Raw genomic sequence first — 15729 nt, 5'->3', positions numbered from 1 at the left:
TTTCAAAGTGTGCCACGTTTTTCTTTCATCTTAATCACCAGACGCTTTACAAAGAAAGACAACTCTGTATAGACTAAGTAGATGTAACACCACTCAAATCTCAACTGATGTGAAGAGTTGAAGACGCAAGAACAGGGATAGCAATGCCGGTGTTTCTCTATTTAAATATGTTTGCTTTTTATGTACACTGGCAATATTGTGAGCATACAGAAAGAACAAAATTCCCGACTTTTTTCCAGTTTTTTTGCTCTTTTTTTTAAAATTCAAGTACTTTCAAGGCCTTGAAAATGAAATGAAAAATTCAAGGACTTTTCCAGTTTTCCAGGAAGCGTGGGAACCCTGGTTCCTGTTTTAATTGTTCTATTTATTGAACTATTGTCGATTTTATGTAGGCTATTGAACAAACTCGTAATATTTACATAATATTCAAATATGAGTAAAAGTTTGTGATAAAATTATTATTAACTTCGCATCGAGAAATGTGCTTCCGTTCAACAGCGGAATAATATTGTGCTCCTAAAGTCGCGCAATATTTCCAAGAACTCGTGCACCTTTCTTATATTATAGCTGTCAAGGAGGAGAATGTTACTTCAAATAATATTAGACCAAGCAGGTAATATTTGCAATTTGAAGAAATAAAATTGACTAATTACTACAGCAACGGTTATATAAATTTCGTAATTGCCTGGAAAACACTTTAATTACATAAATAAGGATAAGTAGAGTAATTCACGCGCTAATAGATACATTGTCACATAAAGACACCTTAAAATAAGGATATAATTATGATTTTATGTAATAGAAAAATTAAAGACAAGTACAATAGCCGAGAGATGTCAAAACTATTGCCCGAGTTCCGAGGTGTTTTATTACAATACACATTGATTTTCACAGTTTTATTTTTAGATGTTAACTAATTACCGGGGGTATCTCAGTAAACATATTTATGCAAGCTCCGTAGCATTAGCTCCATATAACCAAGGTATATATCTTACACTCACTTTATGAGCTCTGTTTGATGATGTAGTAAATCAAATCAAAAACCAACACGTATCTTTGATTGAAATATGTCATTTAATATCTAAATGACGAATTTGAAAACACAATTAACAATAAATGGTTCTGTTACAGCATCATACATAATATGTGATAGGTGACTAATTTTATCAAGAAAAGACAAATATTAACAGTTGATATGCATCATCAAAGGTGGGGATCTAACCTTTATGCCAATAAGCAATGAATGATAGTCTTACATCTAAGAAAATACTGAAATACATATTCATTAATTAACAATGATCAGTATAATATTATGTTGAATGTCAGTCTTATAGTCAAGAAGTAATGGCACAATGACTAGCATTATAATAATAGTACGATGAATGTCAGCCTTATAGTTAAAAGTAATGATATCAATATATATATATAATTACATGTGAAGTATCAATACAGCATTTATAAATGTATGTTGAATGTCATTCTAACAATTAATAAGTATGAGAAATATCTATTATAACAATGACTAGCATATGTTGAACATCATTTTTACAATGAAACTGTAATGACATATCTATGAAGACAACAAAAATGACTGGCACATGTTGAACTATCTACAACTATTGGTATACTGAGCATACTAGGGATGGGAGGGAGGGTTTGAAGTTCTTGATAATTTGCGCGTAAGCTTTTCGTGCTCCGCAATTGAATAATATTAAAACCAGTACCGTCCCGTACTTGCATAAATATATTTATTTTTCAATAAATCTGCATTTATGCAAGCTCCGTAGCATTAGCTCCATATAACCAAGGTATATATCTTACACTCACTTTATGAGCTCTGTTTGATGATGTAGTAAATCAAATCAAAAACCAACACGTATCTTTGATTGAAATATGTCATTTAATATCTAAATGACGAATTTGAAAACACAATTAACAATAAATGGTTCTGTTACAGCATCATACATAATATGTGATAGGTGACTAATTTTATCAAGAAAAGACAAATATTAACAGTTGATATGCATCATCAAAGGTGGGGATCTAACCTTTATGCCACATATTGCAAAAACATAATAAATGGATTTCATTTATTAAGTTATTAGCAATAACCCCATCCGAAGAAAGTGAGTGTATCATTTATTTATCAACAGCTTACTCATGTGTTGTGTTACACCCTCTAACATGCAGAATTGTAGAAAAAGGTATATTTAACATGACAAAATAGAGGTGAGCAACCTTTGGCACCATCACTCAAGCAAAATATCAGTAACTCATAAAAACATGCAAAACTGACTACTATTAAACTTCATGTACATGTAACATGATAAAATAAGTGCGAGAGACCCATGACCCCATCGCACCATTAGCAATAAGAATTATAAACATAAGAAAACTAAATATTTACTTGATAAAAATCATCCACACCAAACAAAGGTGTATGATTTCTAAAATCCAATACTGATATTTGTCTTAAGAGGATAACAGATAAGTGCGAGAGACCCATGACCCCATCGCACCATTAGCAATAAGAATTATAAACATAAGAAAACTAAATATTTACTTGATAAAAATCATCCACACCAAACAAAGGTGTATGATTTCTAAAATCCAATACTGATGTTTGTCTTAAGAGGATAACAGATAAGTGCGAGAGACCCATGACCCCATCGCACCATTAGCAATAAGAATTATAAACATAAGAAAACTAAATATTTACTTGATAAAAATCATCCACACCAAACAAAGGTGTATGATTTCTAAAATCCAATACTGATATTTGTCTTAAGAGGATAACAGAAGAATACTTGTTAAAGTGATGCACCCTCTAACATGCAGAAATTGTAGAAAATGGTACATGTATATTTGACATGACAAAATAGAGGTAAGCATCCCTTGGCACTATCACACAAGCAAAATATCAGAAACTCAAAAATACATGCAAAATTGCCTACTAATATACTTTATGTACATGTAACATGATAACTTAAGTGCGAGAGACCCATGACCCCATCGCACCATTAGCAATAAGAATTACAAACATAAGAACACTAGATATTAACTTGATAAAATCATCCACCCCAAACAAAGGTGTATGATTTCTAAAATCCAATACTGATATATTTTGTCTTAAGAGGATAATAGAAGAATACTTGTTAACATGATAATCACAAGGTGAGAGACCCTTGACCCCATCACATTTGTGATCATGATGTACCTATATTGTTGGAGCTTTGACCCCATCTGATTCTTCTCCCTTAGGAATGCTAATATACTTTTTATAAGCGTTTGAAAACCACCTGCCCAAAGGTCGATTTTTTTTTTGAAACTCCCCATAAACCTCTTTGCAATGCCGCACCAATGCGGAAACTATGACCTTTGTAAAAGTCAGTACTATAACCTAACCGTGTGAGTGACATTTGCAGCTTGGTACAAAAGAAAGATCTTGTCACTGGATTATTTTCAAAAACGAAAATAGTGGGCCAGGTGGAGCGTTACTTAATGTATAATACGAGTACAATGCATGCAATGGGCGCATACTTAATTCATGGTGACAACATGATATATGCAGTTTATGAGTCTTGCCTCGACTATATTTATAGCTTTTCAAAACCAAGTCAAAGCGATTTAGTTCGATTGAATGTTATATATACATGTTCTACTACTATAATATACGAGTCAGGAGAGGAAGAAATAAATTCTCCAACTCGAAGGAAACATGAAAGGTCAATAAATAAATGGCTGTTAGCAGTATACGTAAGAATTGCGAACTGCAAACTACGTCCATTGACCGTATTAAGTTATGCAACTGGCAAACTTGTGTCTGTTTTAGGAACTAAATTATGATAACCTTGCAATGCTTTTAAAATGCGTGTCTTAAAACAAAAAGTTATATTTCAAACATTGTAGAACTAATCTTCTGACTATGCATATAATACTTAGGTCATGAGATGTTTATTTACCAAGCCTACAACTGCATTGGAATGATTTTAAATGCACTTTGGACATAAATTTTGACAGAAGCGCACCAGGTCCAATAGTTTTCACAAATTCTACTGCATCATCAATATTTTGATATTGAACAAAACGCATTTCTGGTGGGATTCCAGCCTTAACAGATTGACCTTCTGGAAAAGATAAATGATGTATTCCACGAAATTCACTGGGTTCCTGATTTGGTACTAAACCCAGAGTTGAGGTCAGGTGGTTCATTGAAAGGAACCGGAACACGATCCGCATCAATTTCAACAGTGATTTATGTCCTCTAAATTTTCAGTCGCAGATTTGAAATTCCCAGGAAATTTATTAGAATGAGTACCTGTAAAAGGTATTTTAAAGCCCTTTGTGAAACCGTTCATCAAATATTCAGTAAACTTCAAGTCGTACCTTGGAGTCAGTATCATAGGTTCTCAGAATTCTCTGAAATTTGATTGCACCTTTTTAAAACATACAATTCGTCCAGGACCGGGACACTTTTGACATCTGTGCTGAAAGGTGCACGATTTTCTTACACAAGACCCGTTGTTGAAATCAAAGCACGGTTTGTTTTGGTGGGATCTTGCGCCAAGAAAGGACTGTTTTTGTTTTGGGTTAATTAACCCCATGGCCAGTGCCTGCGTTTATAAATGGGTATCGACTTCCCCATATGAAATCAAAGCAAATCTTGCTTCTTTTAAGAGACGAAATTGTCTATCGTAAAAATGGCAGCGGAATCCCCCGATTGCTTTGCAAGTTTATGAACTGTGTCGCAATGTTTCATTAAAGTAGCAGCAGATGTTGGGTGTCTGTCTGTGTAAACACTTGTAGAAATATGAAATGTATTAAACCCTTGATCCGTTTTTATACTGGTCGGGGATTTAAAACTTTTTTGAACGAGGGTTCCCCACTGCCATTTTCGACTAAGCGATATTTATAATCACCTTAAAGTTTATTTTATATGGAATCTAAATCCACAAATTGATCTGATACAATCTTAGCTTTGACTTTTTCATCAATACCAAGAAAAAGTGGACGCGAAAATGTGGCAGAATTTAGATTCATAACTGAAACTGCCAAAGTTGGTGTTGGAGCAGATATTGAAGTGTTTTGTGTGGATTCCAAAAGTATCTGTTGTTTTCCAAAGTTTTGGTTCTGAATAATGTCAGGCGGTAGTATCTTCAAGTCTTTTAAAACCTACAACATACCTTGTGTGACAGCAGGAACAACATTTGATATAATTGTGTTCAAGTCTTTTTCTGATAAATTGGATGTGTTAGCTCCTGAAACCTGCTCAATTTAGTTTGTTCTTCGTTTGGTTTTAGCAGCTTCCTCAGCTGCAGCAGCCTTCGCTGTCTTGGTGGCATATGAAATAGAAAACCATATACGAGAGCATGTAAACATCAACTTCCACGAGAAATACTGTATTTACAACAAACTCTTCTTGTAACATTTTACAAGTGTATGGCAGTAATCCTGTGTTTAACCATACATTAAAAATAATCCATCGACTAACTAAAATAGTCCATATGACTACATATAGTCCATTTGACTATACGAAGAAGTCCATCTGACTTTACAAAGTAGTCCATCTGACTACACTGTAGTCCATTTGACTACATAAATACGGACATAATATCTGAGTAACATAGACTTAGTAGCACGTTTGGCTCCATGCAGTCCATTTGACTACATAAATGTAGACAGCTGTCAAGTACAATAATTTTGTTGTTGTTGTTGTTGTTGTCCATTTGACAACTTGCGGTGTATTTGACTGTAGATTATTTGTCTATAACCATTATTTATATAGTGGAACAGAATATAAGAAAATAAAGACAATGTGTCTAGATTTTATAATTCTAGCAGACCATTTAACTACATTTAAACTAATCGGCCACAAACGTATAAACAAATACAGACAATCTGTTTAGACTTTATAATACTATTAGTCCATTTACTTACATTAAGTCTTTTACCACAAACGGGCAGAAAATTTGTGATAGACAAGATCTGCCATGTTCAGAAAGACTTGTTTATCTAAATGAAATGGACCCCATATGGGTTTGGTTCTATCATATATGACAGGCCAATACACTTACTATGTCTATACTTACTAAAAGAGCATGTAAAGATCAACTTCCACGAGATAATACTGTATTTACAACAATCTCTTCTTGTAACATTTTACAAATGTATGGCAGTCATCCTGTGTTTAGCCATACAGTAAAAATAATCCATCGACTAAATAAAGTAGTCCATATGACTACATATAGTCCATTTGACTATACGAAGAAGTCCATCTGACTATACAAAGTAGTCCATCTGACTACACTGTAGTCCATTTGACTACATCAATACGGACAAAATATCTGAGTAACACAGACTTAGTAACCCAATTGACTCCATGCAGCTCATTTGACTACATAAATGTAGACAGCGGTCAAAAGCGATCATTTTTTGTTGTCCATTTGACAACTTGCGGTGTATTTGACTGCAGATTACTTGTCTGTAACCATTATTTATATAGTGGAACAGAATATAAACAAATACAGACAATGTGTCTTAGACTAGCTCCCAGACTATGATATATATATATATATATATTTATTTTTTTTTTTTTACATTTTTATGATTTCATGTAAGGAGCTGAGCCAGTCTATATCCTATGTCCAATAACATCAGCTCTAGAATAGGCTGGCTTTTGTCTCTATGAACATAAAAAGAAAAAGAAAATCATAGAAATATCTTAATTATCAGTCTAGTGGCTAGTCTAAATGTGTCTAGACTTTATAATTCTATTAGTCCATTTAACTACATTCAGTCTTTTACCACAAACGGACAGAAAATTTGTGATATACAAGATCTGCCACATTCATAAGCCTGCAGAGTCTTGTTTCTCTAACTGAAATGGGCCCCATAAGGGTTTGGTTCTATCATATATGACAACTAATACACTTACTATGTCTATACTTACTGTTATATGATAATATAGATACAAATGTGCCATCAATTAGAATACAGTATCTTCCAGTACATGTGTGAATTACATATCTGCTATGCACTTCAAAATTATTCCTCTCACATTGCGGAAAAATTTCAAATCCCAGGTTGTTGAAATGAACACCATCTATCTGTAAAATGTTAGCATTAGAATGTTTCAGTCTTTTCAAATTTCATTACGTTCAATATTCCAAGTTCTTGCTTAAACACCCTGTCTGCTTCTCTCAGTAATAATAAAATCATTGTATATGTACGCTGGGATGTGGCGGGTGTGTTGCCTTAGAATAAATTGGCAAATAAAGATATGTTTCGGATTGTAGCAAGTAAGAAAAGTTTAGCAATTGTAACAATTCGTAATACTATGGTCTCTGCATTTACTGCAGAAGAGCCTGGTTAATCAATGTCGTTACCACCAATGAACATGACACCATAGTCAGGATGGTGCTTCACTAATCAATCTTGAAAGAACAGGACATGGTTCGAGTTTGTTAAACAACCGCCACTAATTCCACAGAACTTCACGTCAATTGCTGAATCAATATTAAATAGATCATATCTTTGCAGTTTATAAATATACCCCACAACCTGAGCTCTATGAGAATCTCTCATGAACAGCAAAGACATCTCTAGCTCCAAGTAAACTATATTACTGGGTCGAAAATGACCGAGTACGAATAAAGAAAATTAAAACCATACAAATACGATTGTCCCGAGTTGTACACTACGGCGATGTCTGCAGCATGACATTACATTGCGTTGGACATCAAAATGTAGTAAGACATCAGAACTGTACGCGCTAGAACCTCTTCTATTGACAATTTTGAAGTTCTTGATAATTTGCGCGTAAGCTTTTCGTGCTCCGCAATTGAATAATATTAAAACCAGTACCGTCCCGTACTTGCATAAATATATTTATTTTTCAATAAATCTGCATTTATTTTAGTCTTTATTATAGTCTCAATTACATAAAATAATTAACATATTTAAAACATCAGTACACAGTCATTCAATACATTAGAATTATAAGAGACTTTTGTTATTGTATACCACACTTTATGTATCACCCTACAGTATATTTAACGTTTACTTTTGCCAACAGTATACCGGTACTACACTTTGTCTATCTCTCACATGTACGAGTACATATAATTACAGTGATACAAAACAAGATGTTGTTGCTAACGTTAATTTAAAAAAAAACTAATAATACTATCACAACTACGACCTAAAATTACATTGATGCTCAATAAAAAAAAAACTGTCCATAAGACAGCACACCCGACTTTTCTCAGTGCTTGGCTCTGAATTATAAGAGCAATTGCCATTAAAAGGGGCTTAACTCACTCTAACATATATTCAGAACGATGGGGATTGTCTCTCCTGGTGTACACTTTGATAGTAAATTACTATTTAAAAGTTTCAAGTCAATAGCTTTGATAGTAACAGAGACATTTGACTTTATCAAAAACTTTAACCAATGCATGTAAACATGAGAGACCGGTCATGTAACAAACACTATGGACTGGCGATTTATGCAAGGAGTGATGTAATATACAAATGCCTACATTTTAAGTGGTTATCAAAACAAAAATGACTATGGACCTTCATCAGAAAACTATTGAACGAGTCGGAGCTGAGGTTATTAGTTCACTTTTGAGAGTCATTTTAAGAGGCCGAATAATTTTAATCCGTGTACCACTTTTAAGGAGGTAGTATTATTCAATTCATTGTTATATGTCTGAGGTATGCTTTCATATTTAAACTCTAATTGTACTTTACAAAAGCACTTTTTGGTTTATTGAAATGTGCCATCTTTCCATGTATTTCATATAATACTGTATTAACTGGTAAATAATTGTGCCATGAAAAAAAAACATGTAATTTTATGTAATAAGGAGAGGTCAACTGTAAGCTAATATAGGGGAGACCGGGGATAGTTGTTACATTTTTCATATTTTGTATTGTATGGGATGAATTATTTAACCGATTTTGTCCAGCTTATAATCTTTGTAAAGCTCATTCATTGCAATTTTCAAATTTGCGCTATTAATTCTAAAACGAAGAATATTTCTATCCGATAAAGATAGTTGTATCATGTTGGGGTAAATTGTTACAGCGTCTGGGGCAAATTGTTACAATAAGCAATTTTACAATTTTACAAAGAATTTACATTTTTACAACACAACAGTAAACACAACACAACAGTAAACATACAATGCTTTCCAATCTGTTTATAACATGTATAACACAGCATTTTCATTTCACAAATGAATCATTTCATAGAGCCTTGGAAGTTAAACAAAACCTTGCGAATTTCAAACCGTCAAGTCCATACTCTATTTTTTTTCAGCATTAATGCAAGCCTGAATAATGCTATAGGCCCCTACTATTTAGCCTACTGAAACTGCTTCTTGTACTTTTTTGTATCTATTTGCATGTATATAGGCAATACAATATGGTTAAATCAAAACATCTCTTCCATTTCTCCATCATATCCACAATGATGACAAATAGGACGTTTACATCTGTTTACATTTTTTTTGTTTTGTTGCTTTCTGTTCTTTAGTTTTGAGCACTTGTTTTGTTCATTTTTAGCAAATTTTCCACAGTTTCATGGTGAATTCTTATTTTACTATGTTAGCACTCTTTTCGGGCGTATCTGTCAGAACAGCTCTTTTACATTCTTTCGCCATCCAGCAGTCATTCTAAATTGGCATTTCTTATCTGGAGAAAACGCAGGCCTGTTGTAGTTGTTCGCTGCTCTTAGTGCACTATTAGATTTTACTGACGCCACTGTAATGTTCATTTCTATTCACACCAATCAGGACAAGATATATATATATATCTCCACTGAATACGACATCTTCATAGACAAATTGCAATAATGTTTGTATCGCCAGAGGAGCTCTTATGGTTTAAGATGGCAGAGGTGCCAAGGCAGCTACACAAAGTCGACACTATAAGGTATACAGCGCTTAATATCGTCAGTTACATTTTGGCCATTTGAAAAATCTATATAGTAACTGGCATGGTCATTTCACTTCATTTTCAGTAGTATGCGCATGGGGTAGTTGTCATCTCTGCTATTCAATGTAACTACAGCATAGAGCCAACAATGTCCATCCCCATATGCAGCTTCCTGGTTCAATCGGGCATTTACTATAACAAAAGTAGTGTTCTGGTTTCCCTCGTCTCAAACAGGAAGGTCTAATACGGTTGCTCCAGTCTCAAATAAAGATTCTCTTGTGAATCTTCTCATTGGGGTCAACTTGTAGTATGTACCAACGTGCCCCGCACTAATTGTAACAACATGCCCCGACCCCACAACACGTGACAATATCTAAGGTAGACAACTCAGAGAAAGCATGTAACCTCTTGAGATTTTACAATATTTAGCACAATTCCTTGCTTAGTCCAACAACATTTTTAAAGTTTTATATATATTTCAAGTGTGCACATGAACCAAAAATATATGAAAAACTCGAAAATTTACTTACGTGGCCCAAAATCTAGCTTTTTGTTCTATTTTTCAAATAACTGTCACAAAGTTAAATAACGCATCCGTAAAAGATGGCGACTTTTAAAACTAACAAACACGCATAATCTGTGACTTTATATGATGCGTCATCACTTCAGTATTTGCAATGTAACAACCTACCCAATGTAACAACTATCCCCGGTCTCCCCTAGCTTTCTGTCCAATTCCTGAAATGTTGTACTGTAAATTTTTCATGCTTTTCGGAATAAAAATATGTTTAAACTAAGAAATGAAACGATTTTTCGGTGTTCTTTCCATACACCGTTACCCTATGGAATCAGCTGCCACCCCTGATCGTTAATCAGCCTGATCCTGAACATTTCAGACATGCTGTTAACGCATCCCACTACTTATAAGTGACTACACCCTGTTTTATCCTGATTTTACTCTTGTTAATACAGTTTTATCTTGCACTATTTTCCTTTTGACATCTTACTGTCATTCTTTTAACTTTTATTCTGGCACAGACGCGCACCTACTAGTTATACCCGAAAGGGGCGTCAAGCAGTATACATACATACATACATACATGCATACATACAGAATAGGAGCGGCAAATTAAACATGAATCGCACATTCTCCCTATTATTTTCCATTGAAAAATTTGACGTTCATTTCGCATGAACAGCAAAAGGAAATACGCGAATGTTACGTCAACGTTGCTTAGTGATAATCGACCGCTGTTTTGACGACGTCCGCATATAGTCAGGGAGAACGTTCCTTAGATGACGTCGCAGGTGTTCCGTCTGGTGAACAGAATAGCCGGGAAGCTGTTTTTAATGTTAAATGCAACAAAATGTGTGCAGTTTATAATATTATCTTGTTTAAAAATGGAAAGGAAAATATATAATGTAAATATAAGAAATGAAATGTATTTTTTCCGGTGTTCATGCGAAATGAACGACAGAATAGGATCGGCAAATTAAACATGAATCGCTAGCGGGATTCATGGATTCGTAACGTCGTGACGTCGATGACATCATTTTAGCGCAACAATGTTTTGTAGCGTTTCTGAAGTAACTAATTAATCATTTAGCTTCCGATTGGGCATGCGCACATACAAAAATTAAGGTAGTTGGGTAGTTGTTTTATTACGCTGAACAGCAGTATACGTTGTTCAGCGCCGCAGTGCTTTTTGTGCGTTTACGTTACCTCATTTCCGTAATTGTTTTGTGTACCAGGCAAAATGTTTGCGAAATTATAAGTAGAATTATCATAAATACGCGCTTGACTGTAGCTTTTTACAACAAAGAATATAATTATCAAACATTTTATATAAGTTCTTAGACGCTTTCATATGCTCAGTCTGCATTTCTTCTCGCAACTGACTAGTTGGCAGGACAACGGGAGAATGAACTATACACTCGCCGGATTCAACTGGATAAGTTGTCATTAGTTCATATTTCAAAAGTCAATAGTCACTTGTGCGAAAAAAGGAGTCAATTACACATTCTGTTTAATTTCTTCCTTTCAGTTTTCATCCTGTTATTACGGCACTGATATATGGTTTTCTGGTCAGTAGTATAATTTTTAACCAGTGTAATTGCTTACATGTACTACGCAGTTTTTTTCAAATATACATAGTTATGCCATACAGCTTTGAAGTTTATTTATTTTATGTGTACGAGATACTACACTTTTGAAGGCCACATTGCAAATAAACTGTACGATTCACGTCTTTTTAATGTGTTTCTTTCTGAAGACAAATATTGCTATTATTACTGTTTTATGATAGTTACAGTAATAATTATAATAATAATAACAATTATTATTATTATTATTATTATTGTAACGTTATTTAAAAGAGGATAATACATTTGGCTATAGCCGGTCTAACATATGGTCCTCTAACATAATAATATAAAAAAAATTCCAAAGCACGAATCATTTGAAGAGAAATAATACATGAATCAAAATAACGTAATTATAATGAACAAATTAATTCTTAGTGGCATAAACTGGGTGTAGTACAATGAACAGAGACTAAAATAAGATAAAATTATGTACCAGCGCTGAAAGAATAAATGTTATTTGTAATCCGCGCACCAAAACCTTAAAAAAACTCTTATGTAAGAAAAGTAAGGGAAAACGTTTGATTACATAAAAAGAAAAAATACTGCTATTATGTCACACATATAACAGCAGAAATACACTAAAGAAAAATAATAACACATGATATAAAAAAGTGAACATTGCAAGGTCACCCAACAGTCACTTAAAATTATTATAACTATTATTATTATTATTATTATTACTTCTACTACTAGTACTTCTGTTAAATTTCGCGCCATCAATGTTGTCAGTAGTATGCGAATTTGACGTCACTTACGTTTGTTTTTACCGGAAGTTGATAAAGAATCATGGCGGATCTAAATCAATGCACGTCGAGGACGTTAGCTTCAAAAGCAGGTATTTCAAGTAAGCTTGCTGGCGAGATCGTATATTTTCGTAAACAAAAAGGTAGTGTGCGATCGTTTTCCGAACTTTGGTATGTTGATGGCATGACAAGACCGATAATGAAAAATCTCACGTCAAAATTCATTATCAGAGATGTACCGTTTTCAGTACCGGTAAATATTAACAACAATAGTAATCGTAAATCAGATAAAAACAAGAAACAGAAAAGCAAGAGTAATGCCAAACGAAATCCTGTTATAAATAAAGAAAAAATTGCGAAGATGAACTCTCGTTTTTTGGAAAGTTTACCATTACTTTCTGATGTGAATACGTCCGCCACCACGAAAGAAGAAAGCTTGCTGACAATTTATACACCATTGGCGGTTCAGGCAACTCCATCTAGAGATAAGATTGTTACGGTTTATCAGACAGCCCCGCCTGACACAATGCGATCTCCGGCAGTTGCAACTGGAATACTACCCCAGCGAAACAGAAAAAGTACATTAAGAAATGAAAGTAACAACAACGCCGAGATTTCAACGCAGACAAAAGGGCAAATATTTAGACCATCTCGCCAGTCTCATAAATATGAAAATGACAAGTTGTCTCCAACTAAACAAAAGTCAATTAGGAATTGGCTACAGAACACAAATTCAGAGCGTTCAAGAGACATGTTAACACCGTCTAGGAGACGGAGACATAGCAGAAGTCATAGAAGGAAACGCAATGACAGCAGTAACCGATATCAGAAACGAGCAGAAAGCAGCAGCCAATCAAGAAGCTGCAGCAGATCGCCACTCTTAAGACGCACGCCGGGTTATAAGGAAGATAATACAATCCCGGCGTCACAATCTGACATTAAACATAAATCAGAAATTGCAGAGTCAAGCGAAGATTTGGACAGACGTAGCGTTACACGCCGCTCACTTTGGAAAGAAACAGACCGCGAGCTACATTCTCGGAGTTCTTACCGTCATCATCGTCATAATCGTCATCATCATCATCATCATCATCGTCACAGCAAGTCACAGGACAGACACAGATCACGTGACAAGAAACACAGACATGCTGATTCGAACAACAGAAATGGGAACTGTATCATTTTGTAACAGTGATACCTAATGACAATTAGCTGTTTAGATTATCGAGATCATATATAAAACCAACATTTATTGACTACTATATAGATATTGTTTGCTAATGATATATTTTGAAGGCGCGTCATGGACTTTTAATACATGGTTGATTTAAAGGTTGTTCTATAAATAATATAACGAAAGATTCTATACACACTGGCATTTTCAAGTTAGTGTAAATAAGTCGTTACAATTTATTCAAAACTAATTTTACTGCAGTAAATTCTTAAGACCTGTAAACTCTGAATTCAGGAGAAGTCGCAATAAATTTTATATTATACAAAGATTGTCGCTTTTTCTGCTTATTTTGAATAGAGAAATAATGGCGAGCTAGCATATCTCAGCTACAATGTAGGGATAATGCATGTTTTTTTTTTCGTGTTATAACGTCTGCAGAATCCCGAGGGATTGGTTGGTGCCCGAGCCTGGTAGAGCGAGGGTTCCAACGTATCCCGAGGGATTCCGAAGATGTTATCGCATGCACTAACGCTATTCTAGCATAAAACGCATAAAAACCAAGTAAATGAATTTCATCCATAGCAGACTGAGTTTTCCGGTGATTTCACCGGTGCTGGAAAACTCCTTCATCTTTTATTGCCCTCAACGTCATTAAATTACCATGAAATGCGCGGAAATGTCCCGGAGTTGTTTTTTCACCTTGACGTCATTTTCTTTTGAATTATCCATTTTGGTGCCGTAATATGTTTACGGTTTGCACATTTTAACAATCAACCTATCGCCTGAGAAAATTGCGCCTGCCTTAAACATATATCCTTTCCTAGCGCTTACCAGTTTCTACCGCGACATACACACCATTCCAACTAGAAATTATTACACAGTCGCAAACGCTACAACACTGGCAATGCAAATATGTCATGGTCAAGTTCGTACAGCAACAAATGTAATATTTGCATGGGTGAAAGTTAAAAATTCAGAAAAACCTGAAAATTTCCACTGGAGGTCAGGGTGCCGCTAAGGCCTCCGGTGGATCCAGGGGGTCGGAGGCCCCCGGAAGCTCCCAGAAATAAGCGAATTACCAGGCCTGAAAAATGCATTTTTCCAGACACCACAATTTCATTTTCATATAACAGAAATATCCATCTGTTGTGGTCTGAAAATACTGAAAACTATGTTTTTTTCTTTCTGTCGTTTCCTTCAACACTGTCTTATCTTTCATTTATACATGTATGGAGAAAGTAACCTTGGATATCAAGGTCAGTGAAGGACACAAAATATATGAATACTAAATCTAACGTAAGTGTCATCTCATGATAGCAAGGACATCTTTTGACCTTCTGAGAAGCCTGTTTATTCAAAATTTTAAGTCTAACTAACAGGAGCTGTCAAATGACAGCGAAGCTCTTAAACTTAATATTAGCTTACATACAAAAACTTCTAAATTGAACTTGAAAACGGGTCATAATTTTGCAAATATGTAAGCTAGGTTATGATGACGTAGACATGTGTGAAGTAAGAAAGCATTTGGCCTTGTAGTTTTTGAGAAACCTGCTAAAATGAAAGCAACATATCTAAGTTATAAAGGGGTATAATTTTGACAAAATAAGAACTAGAGTTATGTAAATTGTCCTTGGAGGGCATCTCATGATGTCAAAGACATGTGTGAAGTTTGAAAGTATTTGGCCTGCTAGTTGTTGAGAAACCTGCATACATGCAAAAAGGCTT

At 34.6% G+C, this 15729-nt stretch overlaps 1 long non-coding RNA gene across 1 annotated transcript; it reads right to left on the bottom strand.

Moving 5' to 3' along the window:
- Positions 1–881: 881 nt before the first annotated feature.
- On the bottom strand, positions 882–7919 carry LOC123551931 (uncharacterized). The gene is made up of 2 exons (XR_008372370.1): positions 6950–7919; positions 882–5331 (listed from the first exon to the last, which is right to left on the bottom strand). It is a non-coding gene; the product is annotated as an uncharacterized LOC123551931 (long non-coding RNA).
- Between the last annotated feature and the right edge of the window lie 7810 nt (positions 7920–15729).

This window comes from Mercenaria mercenaria, chromosome 1 (assembly GCF_021730395.1).
Source record: "Mercenaria mercenaria strain notata chromosome 1, MADL_Memer_1, whole genome shotgun sequence".
Lineage (NCBI taxonomy): Eukaryota > Metazoa > Mollusca > Bivalvia > Venerida > Veneridae > Mercenaria > Mercenaria mercenaria.
This window is presented reverse-complemented; position numbering and strand designations above follow the sequence as displayed.